At 40.6% G+C, this 16,190-nt stretch overlaps 1 protein-coding gene across 3 annotated transcripts in view; it reads right to left on the bottom strand.

The window, feature by feature from the left end:
• tbc1d22a (TBC1 domain family, member 22a) overlaps nt 1-16,190 on the bottom strand; it is a 365,228-nt gene that overhangs the window by 282,482 nt on the left and 66,556 nt on the right. The window lies entirely within an intron of this gene.

Below are 16,190 nucleotides of genomic sequence, written 5' to 3'. Positions count from 1 at the left end.
TGGGAATTTTAGTCCATCCACAAGAGTGGCTTAGGATCATCGTTACTGGTTGAGCTGGCCAAGTCCAAAAGGGCATTGATGCTGAACTGGATCAGGAAAAGGTGGTGTGGAACCAAAAGCAAAAACTTACAACATCTCATCCACCTACCTGCTGCAAATGCATCTGCCCATGGCTGCATTGGTAAGAGGGACCACTACACAGTTCTTGTGAAGACAACATCCTGCCTTCAAGTGGAGATTAATCTCAGTCATGTTATGTAGCACGACCACCATGCTAAATTGGACAGAATTCAAATAGAGATAACATCTCAAAGTCAGCATCCATGAGACTTTATGGGCCATCAAAATTGCATGCAATAAGCAAGCAAAGTGATTTCACAATCATTACCCTGCAACACCATCCATGAATGGTAGTGAACAATCAAAATTATCAGGAGGTAGAGGTTCCATAAATATCCCCATCCTCAACAATGGAGGAGGTAGAACACCAATACAAAAGACAAGGCCGAAGTAGGCGCTTTCACCTTCACCAAGAGCTGAGTGGGTGATCTATTTTGACCTCCTCTACATTCCCAAGCATCATAGATATTAGTCCTGAAAGAATTTGATTCACTCTGCATGATATCAACAAATGGCTGAAGACAATGGATAGCACAAAGCCTACGGACCCTGAAAACATTCTGACTAGTCTTCAAGAACTAGCTGTGTGTCCAATCAAGTTGGTCCAGTACAGCTACAACACCGGCAACCACAAAACAATTTGGAAAATTACTCCGTTATGAACTGCACACAAACAAACAGAATAAATCCAACCCAATCACTATCCCTTTAGTGAACTCGCCATCATCAATAAAATTATGGAAGGATATGACGACAGACCAATCAAGTAGCACTTCTCACTGATGCAGTTTGAGTTCTGCCATAGCCATTTATTTCCTGATCTCATCACAGCCTTGGTCCAAATATGGACAAAGAGCTGAGTGTCAGAGATGAGGTGAGAGTAACTGTTCTTGACAGCAAGATAGCATTCCATCATGTTTGCTACAAGGAGCCAACGGGAATCAGATAGGAAACTCTCCACTGATTGGAGATATACCTGTCACAAAGATAGATGGTTGAGCTTGGCCTAAGGACAAGGCAGCAACCAAGGTCCAACTGTCTTCAGCTTCTACATCAGTGATTTTCTTGGCATTACAAGAGGGATATTCACTCAGGATTACATAACTCAGCATCATTCATGACTCCTCAGAGCCTTAAGCAGTCTGTCTAAGTTTTCAACAAAACCTGGATAAGTTCCTGGCCTGAACTGATAAGTTGTGAATAACATTTGTGCCTTACAACTGCCAGGCAATAAACATCTTGAACAAGGTAGAATATAACCATTGTTCCTTGACATTCCATGGTATTACCATTACTGAATCTTCTCCCCAACATAATCCTAGGGGCTACCATGACCAGAAACTGAACTGAACTGAACTAAATACTGTGGCAGGCCTTGGTGGCACAGTGGTAGCTTCCCTGTCTCTGAGCCAGAAGATCTGGGTTCAATTCCACCTGTACTAATCGTGTGTCATAACATGTCTGAAAACGTTGATTAAAAATGTCTTAATACTGTGGCAACAAAGCAAGGTCAAAGGCTAGGAATTCTGTAATAAATAACTCCCTTGCCTGACCATCATCTGCAAGGAACAAATCAAATATTCTCAACTGTGAATGGGTAAATTCCCAACAAGTTCAACACCGTCCAGGACAAAGCAGTCAGTTTGACTGGCACCACATCCACCACCTTCAATATTCAGCCCCTTCACCCCTGATGCAGAGCAGCAGCAGCAGCGTGTACCATTATCAAGAGGCACTGCAGTAAATTTCCACTAACAGCACCCTCCAAGTCAGCAACCTGTATCCTCTGGAAGGACAAGGGCAGCAAATGAATTTGAACACCTCCATCTTTGAGTTTCCTGCCAAGATACTCACTGCCCTGACATGGAACATAATCAACACACTTACACTGCTGTTGGATCAAAATGGTGAAACTCTTTGCTCAATAGCACTGCGGATATCTGTAACAATTCAAGTAGTCAGCCACCACTATGCTTTCCAGCGCAAGTAGGGATGGGCAATAAGTGCTGGCCTAGCCAACAACACCCACATCCCAAGAACAAATTAATAACAAGACTGCCAACTGGAATCATCATAACATCACTGACTACTATGACTATCTCACACAACCATCACTGAAATCCAGTTCCTTGTTCCACGACAGTAGACATCCTTGCTCTTGGGAGTGTGCAATGAAGGTTCTCCAGACTAGTTCCTGGATAGTAGAACTATCCTCAGAGGAAGGTAATGTGCTGGCTAGAGTTCAGAAGAAAAAAACATTGATCTAATTGAAACTTTCACTGTTCTTATAGGGCTGGACAAGGCAGATCGCAAACAGCTGTTTCTCTGATGATGGGGAGGGGTACAAAACCAGGAGAAACAATCTCAGTGCAACGGACAAGGCAATTTTCTTACTCAGAGGATAGCAAACATTTTTAATTATCTCCTCATAGGACTGTGAAAGTTCAGACACTGACTATGTCGAAGATTTCTAGACATTAATACCATTAAGGGATTTGAGGATGGTGCTGGAAAATAGCTTGGAGGTAAATAAATCAGCCATGACCTAGTACAACAGAGCTAACTCCAAGGGCTGAATGGCCGACGGCTGCTCCTATATTCCTCTTGGCTGCCCTCTCCCTCAGAAACATTACCAAAATCTCTGCATTGCCTGTTACCGTACAGTGACTTGACCACTCAGCATAGCCAATTTAAATTTCACAGCCGCATGTTTAAATCACCCTATCCATGTCAGCCCTTCTCCAATGTGTCAATCCACAGTCCACCCATCCTTCCCTCCCATTCAAACGCAGTTCCTCTGACTTTAAATAAATACTTCAACGTTGTTAAAAGGAAACCATCATTAAAACGTTTTGTCTTGCACTCATTAGAACTAGTGTTGATTTTAGGGGTTCATGATTAATTACATAATATATGCAATAAACCATTTGTAAGCTATTTACACAAATCATCAACTTTTTTTAAGCAGTTTTTTTTTTACATAATGCACAATTCAATTTGACAAAAAAAAAGAAACATATGACCTGTGAAACAGATGAATGTTTTACCCATCTGCTCAACTATTCTGGAGAATGGAGGAGTAGTTGCATCTTCATCGCTGATGCCTTAACATTCTTTGGTGGTAACAGATTTTGTCTCCCCCCCCCCGAGTTGATGGAGGGGAACTGTTAGCCTTCTCCCAAGCTCACTCCCTTTCTTTTACTTTCCCCCCACTGATGCCCTCTCACTCTAAGGGTTGATAATCTATGCTATGTGATCAGTCTAAAACCTCTCAGCCAATGACCAGGAGCAGCTACTCACAAGACCAGGACGACCGCTAGCCTTCATCTGTCGGTTAGTTTACCATTCTAAGTACGAATACTTTTCCCAAAAAAATGGTGTGGTACTCAATAAATATTTGATGATCATTATTAACTCGCTGATTTTTTGACTATTCATTTTCAAATACTAAACATTTGCAAAGATAGTTAGTGCTGTAATAACAGTTAAATGAAATCTCAGGCTACACAGGAAATATGTGAGGAAAATTCAGTTGTAAAATGATCCCAATTTACAATATTGGGCTGCCATAAGCAGACTTGAGAAAAAAAGGCACTATTTTATACAGAATGAGAACTGATTGTTGACAAGTTGAGCCGTAATTTGCATGGAGATTCAGCAAGAACAGTTAACCAATCTTAACTTACGGACCAGGCAGATTGATTCCCATTGGTCAGAATGTTGCCACAGGAATGCAGCAGTATTTGGCTCTCTCCACAAGCAATTTATTTGAAGATGCAGCAATGTACTAATTCCTTTCCTACATAAAACAGGGTCTTGAATATTTACACATGTAGGTTCGAGCACGTACAAAAGCTGATGATCTTAAATCGGTTTCTAGTGTAAACCTTAGCACAACCTGGGATAAAACATAGAAAAGAACAACACAGAACAGGCCCTTTGGCCCACGATATTGTGCTGAGGTTGAATCCTAATGTAAAATCTAATAACTCAACCTACACAGCCCTCAACTCCCTGCTGTCCATGTGCATGTCCAGCAGTTGCTTAAATATCCCTAATGACTCTGCTTTCACCAGCACAGCTGGCAACGCATTCCATGCATTCACAACTCTGAGTAAAGAACCTACCTCTAACATCTCCTTTATACGTTCCTCCTAATACCTTAAAACTATGATCCCTTGTACCAGTCAATCCTGTCCTGGGGAAAAATCTCTGGCTATTGGCTCTATCTATTCTTCTCGTTATCTTGTGTACCTCGATCAGGACTCCTCTCTTCCTCCTTCTCTCTCGAGAGAGAAAAATCCAAGCTTATTCAACCTTTCTTCATAAGGCAAGCCCTCCAGTCCAGGCAACATCCTGGTAAACCTTCTTTGCACCCTCTCCAAAGCCTCTGTATCTTTCCTATAGTAGGGTGACCAGAGTTGGACACAATATTCCAACTATGGTCTCACCAGGATCTTGTAGAGCTGCAGCAAAACCTCACGGCTCTTAAGCTCGATCCCCCTGTTAATGAAAGCCAAAAATGTTGGACTTTATTTTGTGGGATGATGTTCAAGTAAACAAAATGAGTGAGCCCTGGTCTGAGTTTGCATAATTAAGAGGTGCTAGTCATTTTGTCTTTCAAGTTAGAAAAGTTAGTAAAAATACTAGGCCTACATGCTCTATGTAAGAAATTATCCAAATACTTAAAAATAGAATAAAGGATAGTAAACTGATTACTGCAGCTGAGTCATGGGATTTGTTTACTATTTGCCAGTGAGAGTTCCATTCATTCATGCAATTTCATGAAGTGCTGTTTTGACAGTAAGGGGGCAGTGGCCTTGTTTAATGTATTTACTAGTTGAAACTGTTTGAAGTGGTGTAATCTATTCAGGTCCTGAGAGACAGTTGGTAAGGACTGAGTAATATTATAACCTTTGCATAGTTTTGGGTAGGTCATAGAGGCATGGTGTTGGGAGGATATTGTTTTTGAATAGGTTAGCAGTCTTTGATAATTATTCAGAGGTAGCTTTTGATATAAATAGATCTGATAAGGGTCAAAGATGTGAAGGAGCAGTAATGGGTTTGGAAGTAACGTTTTAATTTCGTCTACTTTGCAATAATAAAATGCACGAGTAAAACATGGTTTTATTAATGAATGAATGAAAACACATCATAGTAAACAACAGGTTAGAAGAGTTATGAATGAGTAGGAATGCGCTATTAATTAATATAGCGAGCTGGTGAGTGAGTTAGTAAAGATACCTGTAATACAATTTCTCACAGTTTCAAAGGGAATAGAGTACAAAAATAGGGAGGTTTTGCTAAAACTTTTCTGACCAGCTGGAATATGGGTGACCAGTTTTGGGCCTCATATCCAAGGAAAGGTATACTGGTATTACAAGCAATGCAGGAGAATGTTCACCAGGCTGATACCAGTTAGGGAAGGCCTAGCTTATGGGAAAAGGTTGAGTGGATTGGGCCTGCAGAGTGATAGTCATACAGCATGGAAACAGACCCTTCGGTCCATGACATAATTCTAAAAAAGAACTAGTCCCACCTATCTGTGCTTAGCACAGAGTCCTCCAAACATTTCCTATTCATTTATATAAATGTGTTTTAAATGGTGTAACTGTACCCGTAACCACCACTTTCTCTGGAAGTGCATTCCACACATGAGCCACTGTAAAAAGAATTTAAAGGTTCAAGATTCAAGATGGCGGCGATCTGAATAGATCAGCCTTGCTGAGCTCTGCACCCCAACCCAGGGTTAGTAATTTGATTTACCCCCAACCTTTACTTTTAGAAAAAAATTATTGTTAACCAATAATACAATTGTATAAATCATTTCTCGAGCGTGCGAGAATGATTAAGGGAAAGCAAACGCCCAAGTCTCAACACGGCACACTCGAAAACATCGGGAGGGCCCGGGACTGCAACTGGGGAAACAGTTGCAGCTCCCTCTGTAGCTGTGAAAGAAATGCCTGCACAGCAGACCATTGTGGAGGAACTTGGAATGATTCGACAGCTGATCCAAGAGATGAAGGAAGAGACTCGTAATCAACTGGAGCCCATCTCAGCCATGCTGCAAAAGCATGAGAAGGAGTTGGAAGGGCTCAGGAAGTGAGTTGAAGAGGTTGAGCACTGGACTGCAGCATTGAAGACTGAGGTCAAGTTCTCGGCGGGGAGGATCCAGGCCCTGAGAAACAGGGTCAGGCCCTGACTGAGCAGTCAATGACCTGGAAAATAGAGGGAGGAGAAAGAATATCCAGGTCGCTAGCCTGCCGGCAGGAGTCAAAAGGTAGGCAGCCAGCAAGTGTTTTTGAAGATTGATTGCCACAATATTTTGGTTGGGATGCCAAGGCAGACCGGGTGAAGGTTGACAGAGCTCACCGGGTTGCGGTGCACAGATCCAGCCAAGCCCAGCGTCCCCGCCTGGTTCTGATAGGATTTCAATGCTACAGGGGCAAGCAGAGTGTCATGGAAACTTCTAGAAGGTTAGGGAGAGATTCGCAAGCCCTGACCTATTAGGGAAATAAAAAGGTTTTTCCAGGACTTGTTGGCAGCAGGTGATTCACAACAGGAAATTGCTTGAGGAGGTTAAGAGAAGGTTAAAGGACCTCGGTATTCAATATTCACTGAGATACCCAGCGGTGCTTCGTATTACTTATGGAGACTGTGCAATCGTTTGATTTTTTGGAGCAAGCCAAAAACTTTCTAGACACTTTTAAATAACATATGTGTATTTATGGACATGGACAATAATGTCTGCTTTTTTTTGTCTTGCTTTTATTTCTTGTACTTCCACTCTTTTCCCAAAGAAGCTGTCATTGGTGGAGTTTTTTCCCTCTCCAAGCTGGAGTGGTGTTGATTTATCGTGGGGGTTGGACAGAGTGCTCACTGTTTTTGTTATACCTTTGTGTTTACAATGTCCTTTGGTTTCTTCCATTGCTTGGGTTTGGGGTGCGGCTCAAGCTGGAAGGGGATGGAGGTGTAAGGGGGAAATGTGAGCACCCTCTGTGGACAGGGGGTTGAGTCCCCTATTAAGTGTCTTTTGTGTTTTGCAGTTAATTTTTTTTTGTAGGCTCAGAGTCTCCTTTTGAGTATGCTCAACGTGTTGCAAGACAAATTCTTCCTCTCAGCAGGTCAAAGGTGAGTATAACAGTTCATAGTTATTCTTAAATGGTGCAACTGGAGTATCAGAGGGATCCATTCACCAGTTAAAAGAAAAAAGACTGTGTTGAGCCTTAGAAAGAAGAAGGTACATGTTGTCCTGTTGCAGGAGACTCATCTTAATGACAACAAAGATGAAATTGCAGTAGGGTGGGTTTGATTGGGTGTTTTTCGTTTCTTTTAGATACTAGAAGCAGAGGAGTGGCAATACTTGTCTGAAAGGATCCCCCATTTAATTTAATAGATTGGGTTAAAGATGAGTATGGCTGGTTTGTTATTCTTAAGGCCCTTATACATGGCAAGGAAGATGTAATTTTGAATGTCTATTATCCTCCAGCACACCCTCTTAAATTACTGACTGATGCACTAAGCGGATGGCCTGGCATCGCGACATATTAGGGACCTCTTCCAAGTTTTTCAGATCAGAGAGCTTATCCAAAAGAGACTATGCTTCTGACTGATCTGACATGGAAAAGAGGGTGCTTCAGGCAAAGACCACTCTTTCAGTGAGTACTCTCTCTCGTTTGTGGGGGTGGGGGGGGGGTGGGGGGTGGGGGTTCCTTGGGTGACATGGAGCGATTACGGAGGGTCTGGGGAGAGAGAGAGAGAGAGAGAGAGACTTAGGGGTGGAGATCACTCCGGAAGCTTGGAAAGACATTTGTGAGAATGCAAAGGAGATGTTGATATGTAATAGGACCCATACTATGCAATTATAGATTATTTATTGGGCTCATCTGCCCCCAGATCATCTTGCAAAATTTCAGTAGGGTGCATCTTCAATGTGCCCCGAGTGTAAAATAAATTCAAGTTCCCTCACTCATTGTTTGTGGTCCTGTCACAGGCTCCGTACATACTGGAGCACTGTGACAGGAGTAATAGAGAGGATCTTGGGAACCAAAGTCAAGGCGGACCTGGTTTCTCTTCTCCTGGCTTTGCCAAATTTATCTCTTTTAGATGTACATGGGAAATGCTTTTTAGCAATCTCACTTTTTTGGTGTAAGGAAGAACATTCTAAAGTGCTCGGTGTCTGAGAACCCCCTGGGTCTGTCAGGGATGCATAAGTTAATTATGGAACACATTCCTCTGGACTTTCTTACAAACATGGTGCACCAGAAAACAGACAATTTTTATAAGACATGGCAGGCCTTTTTGAATTATTTGGAAGCAGATCTGTCCACCATTTTAATTCGGACTATTGTCTAGCCACGGTCGTTTGGTTTAATAAGCCTAATGTCCCAAGAGGACAGATTTCGAGCAAACGTGGGTTTAATAATTGATGCTCTCGAAGGTGGAGAGCTGGGGTCCTGTTACGCTGAGCGGCGTTATTTATTAACTTAGTTATTAATTGACGTGTAATGTGTGCAGTTGAGTTGTTTTGTAGAGTAGGAAAGTAGTTGGTTTATTGTTGTTTTTGTCATTATAATGTTATATTTTCATATTTTTGTAATTTTATAATTTTGTAAAGAAACATTTTTTGCAATAATGTATTTTTAAAAAAGAATTGAAATAGAAATAGAATCCCTACAGTGTGGAAACAGGCCCTTCGGCCCAATAAGTCCACACCGACCCTCCGAAGAGTAACCCACCCAGACCCTTTGCCCTACTTTATTATCCTATTTACCCTTGACTAATACAGCGAACCTACACATCCCCAAACACTTTGGGCAACCTAGCATGGCCAATTCACCTAATCTACACATCTTTGGATTGTTGGAGGAAACTGGAGCACCCGTAGGAAACCCACACAGACCTGGGGAGAACGTGCAAACTCAACATAGACAGTTGCCAAAGGTTGGAATCAAACCTGGGTCCCTGGTGCTGTGAGGCAGCTGTGCTAACCACTGAGCCACCATGCCACCCTGAATTGTCTTTCGTGTCTTTTTTAAATTCTCTCTCCTATCACACAAAAAATATATCTCCTCGTCTTGAAATTCCCCACCAGAGGGAAAACACATCTGCCATTCACCTTCTCCATACTCCTCTTCATTTTATAATCTCTCAACCTCCTCTGCTTCAGTGAGAAAAGTTCCAGCCTATCGAGTCTCTCTTTATAACTCAAACCTCCACTCCCATCTCTTCTGAATCCTCTAGCTTAATAATATCCTTCCTGTGACAGAGCCACTCGAAGTGAACACAGTACTCCAGAAGAGGCATCACCAACGGTCTGCACAATCTCAACATAATGCCCCTACTCCTGTATTCAAAGGTCTCAGCAAGAATACATGCATGCTAAATGCTTTCTTAACCACCCAAACTATGTGATGCAAACTTCAAGGATTAATATACCTGAACTCTAGGTATCCCTGTTCTACTACACTGCCCAAGACCCTAATTTTAATTGCATAAGTCTTCTTTGTTTTACCAAAATTAGTACCTCATAATTATCCAAATTAAGCTCCATTTGCTAGTTTTCAGCCCATTCACTCAATTAATAAAGGCCTCTTTGTAATCTTCGATAACCGTCTTCACTATCCACTATACTGATGTCATCCACAAACTTACTAACCATGTTTTCTGTATATTTCAATACAGAAGACTGACAAGTGACCTTATTTGAAACAGACAAGATTCTTAGAGGCTTTGACAGGGTGGAGGCTGGAAATTCTGGAAGAGTGTAGGACCAAAGTTTATAATCTCATAATAAGAGGTTGCACATTCAAGAGAGACAAGAAAGGAACCATTTCTCTCAGGGATTTGAATCGATGTAATTCTTTACCACAGAGGGCTGTTGAGGCTGTATCATTCAACATATTGAAGGCTCAGAAAGACTTTTAATCAGTAAGAGACTGAATGGTTATGGGGAAAAGGTAGAGGTGTGGAGTTGAGGATTAACTTGATCTCTTTGAATGGCAGAGCAGACTCCAAGGCTATCTGGCACACATCTGCTCTGAAAACCAGAAAAATATACCAACGTCAACTAATACTGTCAAAACAACGTACTTATTTTATGCCAGAAGACAGTTTATTCATGGATTTATCAACTGTATGGCGATGGCTGCTGTACAACTTAAGGAATTTGCAAGCACGTCTAAAATGTCAAGCTCACTCGCCCACTTATGGTATACATTGAACAAAAAAAAGTAAAAAGCTTGATTTTTGCAAACAACAGCAAAGCCAGGCAACATTTGTGAAATATCACATGATTTAATGATTTCAGCAGACATCAGTTCAATATCAGATTTGCACTGATAAAGCTGTAGCAACAAACAGAAACTATTCTAGATTAATGGAAAATAATAATTATATTTTGCATTTTCCACTGAGATGCTTGCTGTGAAAATTATTGATCCAGGTCTTCAGTGTTCTCAACATGGCAGAAATACACATTCCTTCTATTAAGTGGAGAGCAAACTCCATCTATCTTGCTTTTTCTGGACAAAGAGCTGTACAGCAACGTTCTGCACTCTTGCTTTCAGATAAAATAGCAATCTCATGTCAGAACATCCACCTGTAAATTTAATCTCAACAAAACAATTGGTGCTTGGATAGCCGATTTAAAATTCTAAACTTGCCAACATGCTTGATGTTGACATGTGACTGACGAAACTGGAATTTCTTATAACTTATTCAGTGAAAAGAATAAGTTGAATGAAACTGTACAAGGTGAGAGAACTCCTTATTGTTCAACAGAAAAGAACTGCTGCTTTCAAAAGGAAATTGCAAGGCTGGAAAATCTGCATCAACAGGATGACTAAAGGAATGTTTAAGCTCTGATGTAATTTAATTTAGGAAAGAAAACATTGACTTTGATGTCACCAAATCACAGGTGATAAGGCATCTTTTTGGTCAATGAATTAAAATTTGATATTTATTCTTCAACAATCTTTTGCACACACCTCCAGGTTACAAAACACTTGAGTGAGGAAATTAAAGATAAAACGTCATCATTTCTGCCATATCTACGAAAAGCCCAAAGACATTTCATACAATTTTCTCACAGCCAAAGCGAAGGAGTACAAATTCAAAATAAAAACAAAAATGCTGGAAATACGCAACAGGTCTGGCAACATATGCACACAGAGGAAGACTTAACTTTTCAGGTAAGAACCTTTCACTAGAACAGCTTTTATGATCAATTCTTTCTCGCTCCACAGATGCTGTCAGACCTGCCGAGTTTTGCCTGCATCTACTGTCCTTATTTCCTCATAATCAAGTTTAGTGATATGCTGCAGATATTTTGCATGCGCTTACCATCAATAACTCTACATGGATAGAAATGTTAGCCAACACATAACATCTCACAAGTATCAACAGCTTTCTTTAAACAAATCTATTAATGGTTTAAAGATAGACCAAAATATGCAAACCTCATTCAAACTGAAAGCACGTTCTCAGAGTCCAGAGTTAATTTTAATTTGTAAAGGTCATGCGAAACAGAAAATATTTATATTTGTGTGACCTCACTACCCTAAGATGCTCATTTATCTGAATAGCATTTGTTTGAGATTTCTTTTGTTTGCAGTAACCCACAGAGGATAGAAGAGGAGACTATTTCAAGTTATAGTATAACATTGAGTTTTCCAGTTGACAGCACAGTCAGCTTTATGAAAATACCCAAAAGTGTCTTTGCATATACTGAAGTAATGCTCATCATTATTAGCCATAAAGTGACTGCAGATATTGCTCAGGCATTCACTTATTGGTTTATGTTAACTTTGATAGCCTTTTGTATGATTTAATTCTAATAACTTATTAGATTTTTTAAAAATGTTGTTTATAAAAAAAAAAGGAACCTTTTCTTTCAAATCATTGCTCAATTGAAATAGTTGTTGATTTCAGTCTTGAATGTTTGTCATTTTCAAAATCACAACACTTTACCACAACTTTGTGTGAAATTCACATTGTTACTACTATGCACTACAAAATTAACTGAACAAAACCGTTGAAGAAATGTCAAAACTATATTGCCATGGTTTTATCTGACAAGAAAAACATGAATTTCAAAATTAGCTACCGAGCACATCTTCCCAGTGCATCCAATCACAACCTGCAGTTATACAGCACCTTTCATACAGGAAAACATCGCAATTCACAGGAATATTAAAGCACAAGATTTGACAACATCTAAGTTGATCTGAAGGGACTTGACCAACAGCTGGGTCAAACAGATACATATTAAGCATCATCTTTACGCTGAAGAGGAAAGGAGATACAAAGGTATAGGGCAAGAATTCCAGGGATTAAGGCTCCGTTTCTGAAAGCACAGGCATAGATATTGCTGCAGCTTGATGGGAGAAGTGCAAGACTCCGGAGCTAAAGGAGTGAGGGCACAGAGATCTCAGAAAGGTTACCTACTGGAGGCGACTACAGAGATAAGGTCAGGCAAAGGCAACAACAATTAGAAACAACTTAACGGATTTAAAAATCAAGATTTTAGTTCGACAAAAGCCTATGTATGCAGGTCATCACAGCGGTGACATAAACAGAGTTTTGGGTGAATTGGTAAAGAGTGGAAGATGAAAGATTGGCCAGCAAAAGACAGAACCAGCCATGTTTCAAGGTAATAAAGGCATGGATGACTTTAACAGAATGAATTAAAGCCTCATTCAATTAACAAAACAGCAATGGAACCAGTGGAAAAGGGGACACAGCTGCTTTTAGAACTGTTTTCCATCTGTCTGATATTGAGTTCATAAGAGAGCTGGCAGTATGGTACAGCACAGTAGCTAGCACTGCTACCTCACAATGCCAGGGACCCTGGTTCAATTCCCACCTCGGACCACTGTGTGCATGGAGTATGCACATTCTCCTAGTGTCTGCGTGGGTTTCCACCAGGTGCTCCAGTTTCCTCCCACAGTCCAAAGATGTGCAGGCCAGGTTAATTGGCCATGCTAAATTGCCCAGTGTGTTAGGTCTATTAGTCAGGGGTAAATGTAGGGGAATGGTTCTGGGTGGGTAACGCTTCGGAGGGTCAGTGTGGACTGTTTGGGCCAAATGGCCTGTTTCCACACTATAGGGAATCTAATCTATGGTAGAGCTGGCCTCGAACAGAAACTGGGAGATCAGCAGTTTGGTGGGAGAGCAGGAGACAGACCTTATGGTCTTGAAGAAACCATGACAGAGGATTAAAAAAAAATCAAGAAAGATAATAGATAACAAAATTCCTGTTCTTTTCACTGAAATAAACTTTGCAATCTGACTCACTAACGTCCTTTTGAGAAGGAATTCAACTATTCTTGCCTGGTCTGGCCAGTATTTGACTCCAACAATATGGCTGACTCTTAACTCCTGTCTGCACAATTGGGGATGAACAATCAATGCTGCTGCAGCCAGTGATGCCAACATCCCATGACAAGTGAAAACAAAAATCAGGCTTCTCAATTCTGATCCATGTTTATACTTCAAGTTAGATCACATGGAATCCAGTGAGAGCTACATATCTGGATACAAAATTGGCTTGAACATAGGAGACAGAGGGTGGTGGTGGTGGAGGGTTGCGCTTTGAAGCCTGTGACCAGCAGTATGCCAAAAGGACTGGTGCTGGATTCACTGGCTTTGGTCACTTACGTAAATTACTTGGATTTGAATATAGGAGGAATGGTTAGTAGGTTTGCAGATGACACCAAAATTGGAGGGGTAGTGGACAGCAAAGGAGGTTACCTCAGAATAACAGGACCTTCATCAGATGGACCAAGTGGTGACAGATGGAGTTTAATTTCGACAAATGGGAGATGTTTCATTTTGGTAAGGCAAATCAGGGCAGGACTTATTCACTTAATGGCACAGTCCTGGGGAATGTTTCTGAACAAACAGACCAAGCAGTGCAGGTAAATAGTCTCTTGAAGGTGGAGTCGCAGGGGGACAGGTTAGTAAAGAGGGCTTTTGGTACGCTTGCCTTTATTGGTCAGTGTATTGATGTATGAGTTAGGATGTCATGTTGCAGCTATACAGGGCATTAGTTAGGCCACTTTTGGAATACTATGTTCAATTCTGGTCTCCCAACTACAGGAAATATGCTGTTAAAGTTGAAAAGGTTCAGAAAAGATTCACAAGGATGTGGCAGGGTTAAAGGGTTTGAGCAATACGGAGAGGCTGACATGGTTTTCCCTGGAGCATGAGAGGTTGAGGGGGTGACCTTATAGAGGTTTATATAATCATGAGGGGTATGGATAGGTGAACAGCTAAGACTTTTTTTCTCCCTCAGGATAAGAGTCCAAAACTAGAGGGCATAGGTTTAAGGTGAGCGGGAAAGATTTAAAAGGGACCTCTATGTGGCAACATTTTCACACAGGTATGGAATGAGCTGCCAGAGCAAGTGGAGGAGGCTGGTACAATTCCAACATTTAAAAGGCATTTGGGTAGGTACATGAATAGAAAGTGTTCAGAGGGATATGGGCCAAATGGGACTCGTTTAATTAGGATATCTGGTCAGAATGGACGAGTTGGACTGAAGGGTCTGTTTCCATGCTGTACAATTCTATGTCTCTGTGTGATGTGGTTTTGTGATAGAAAGAATTAAAAATTTTTGTTGTGGCAATAGAGTTTATAAAAGGGAGCAGATTCACCCTCCTAAGCTTATTATGGCAATGGTGAAGTACTACATGAAAGTCAATGATCTACTTCTTAAACGTTTTGCAATAGACATCTTGTATTGTGACAGACACCTTAATCACATGATCAAAGGATCATAAAAGGGGATCAATGCAAAGTATAATCATTTGCAAAACAAATCTCATCTCAAAACAAAGTTTATTCTTGCGTTCTGCCAACAAGTACATTTGCCAAGTTGAAATTAACAAAATGTGACATGCGCAAAGCTTTGCAATTAATTTTATACAAAATCAATCAAAAAGATAATTTCCTGATAGAACCAATTTCTGAAACATTGCTTGGAAATGAAGCCACAGAAGACATACCCCTCACTGAGTTAATAATTATAGCAGTCATTCGTCTTGAAAATTTACTGCAGACCCCTAGTGTAATTTTGCCTTAATTGGAATCGAGGTTTAAAATCAAGGGAAGCAAAGAACAAAGTGACAATTGAAACCAATTACTGCCAGTAAAGCAAGAAATTAATGTCAAAACTCCATAGATATTGGTGTTGTAGACAAATGGGACAACGGTGAAGCTTCCACCATAGTGGACAGGCATTTTCCATTGGGAAGAAAAGAGGAAACAAGAATACACAATCTCCAACTTGCTCTTGCAAACCTCAAAGCATGATTGGTGGGAGCTATGCAGGTTACCTGCGATTTCTTAGTATTCCATGAAATTGGGAGAAAAGGACAGAAGGAAAATGGAAATTTCATCCTCTTAAAAAGTACCCATTGAACAACTCAATGAATATGCTAACCTTTGCACAAATTAAAATGACAAACATGAAGTTAGTACATCTTTCAAACCAATATCAAAAAAATCTGAACAAACCCAAATAATATTTTTCACAGGCTAAACCAGTTTGTCCATCATGCAAAGCTGAAGTTTTTGAGCTATGAGAAATTACTTAATCTAACACTTGTGGCAAGACCCTATAAAGAAAGGCTGCATGCATCAAAATTGTATCATAAGCCACCTATAGATAGCTCCAAACAAGGCAACTCAGTTCGCAGTGATAGTCAAATCAATTTCCAGTACATTATATCTCACCTTCAGAAGAAATGGGCCTCTGCCAGACGTTTGGAGGGGAAGATTCAATACAGTACCGCACTGAGCTATGACACATGAAAAACAATTGACAAAGTCCAGCTAACTGCTCATGACTGCATTAGAGTATTGTTGAAGGATCGAGAAGTTCAAGGTTCACATTTTTACATAAGCATCAACATGACAAAACAGCATCTAAAATCTTTCAAAAATATGATATTGTGCTTGGTTTAAGTGTTACCTGACAAAAGTGAAACCCCTATACATTCAAATAGCTGAACAGCTGAATCAAGGTCAAAAACATTTTCAAAAACATGATCTCAAAACTCAATGAG

The sequence above is a fragment of the Chiloscyllium punctatum genome, chromosome 44 (assembly GCF_047496795.1).
Source record: "Chiloscyllium punctatum isolate Juve2018m chromosome 44, sChiPun1.3, whole genome shotgun sequence".
In the NCBI taxonomy this organism is placed as follows: Eukaryota; Metazoa; Chordata; class Chondrichthyes; order Orectolobiformes; family Hemiscylliidae; genus Chiloscyllium; species Chiloscyllium punctatum.
This window is presented reverse-complemented; position numbering and strand designations above follow the sequence as displayed.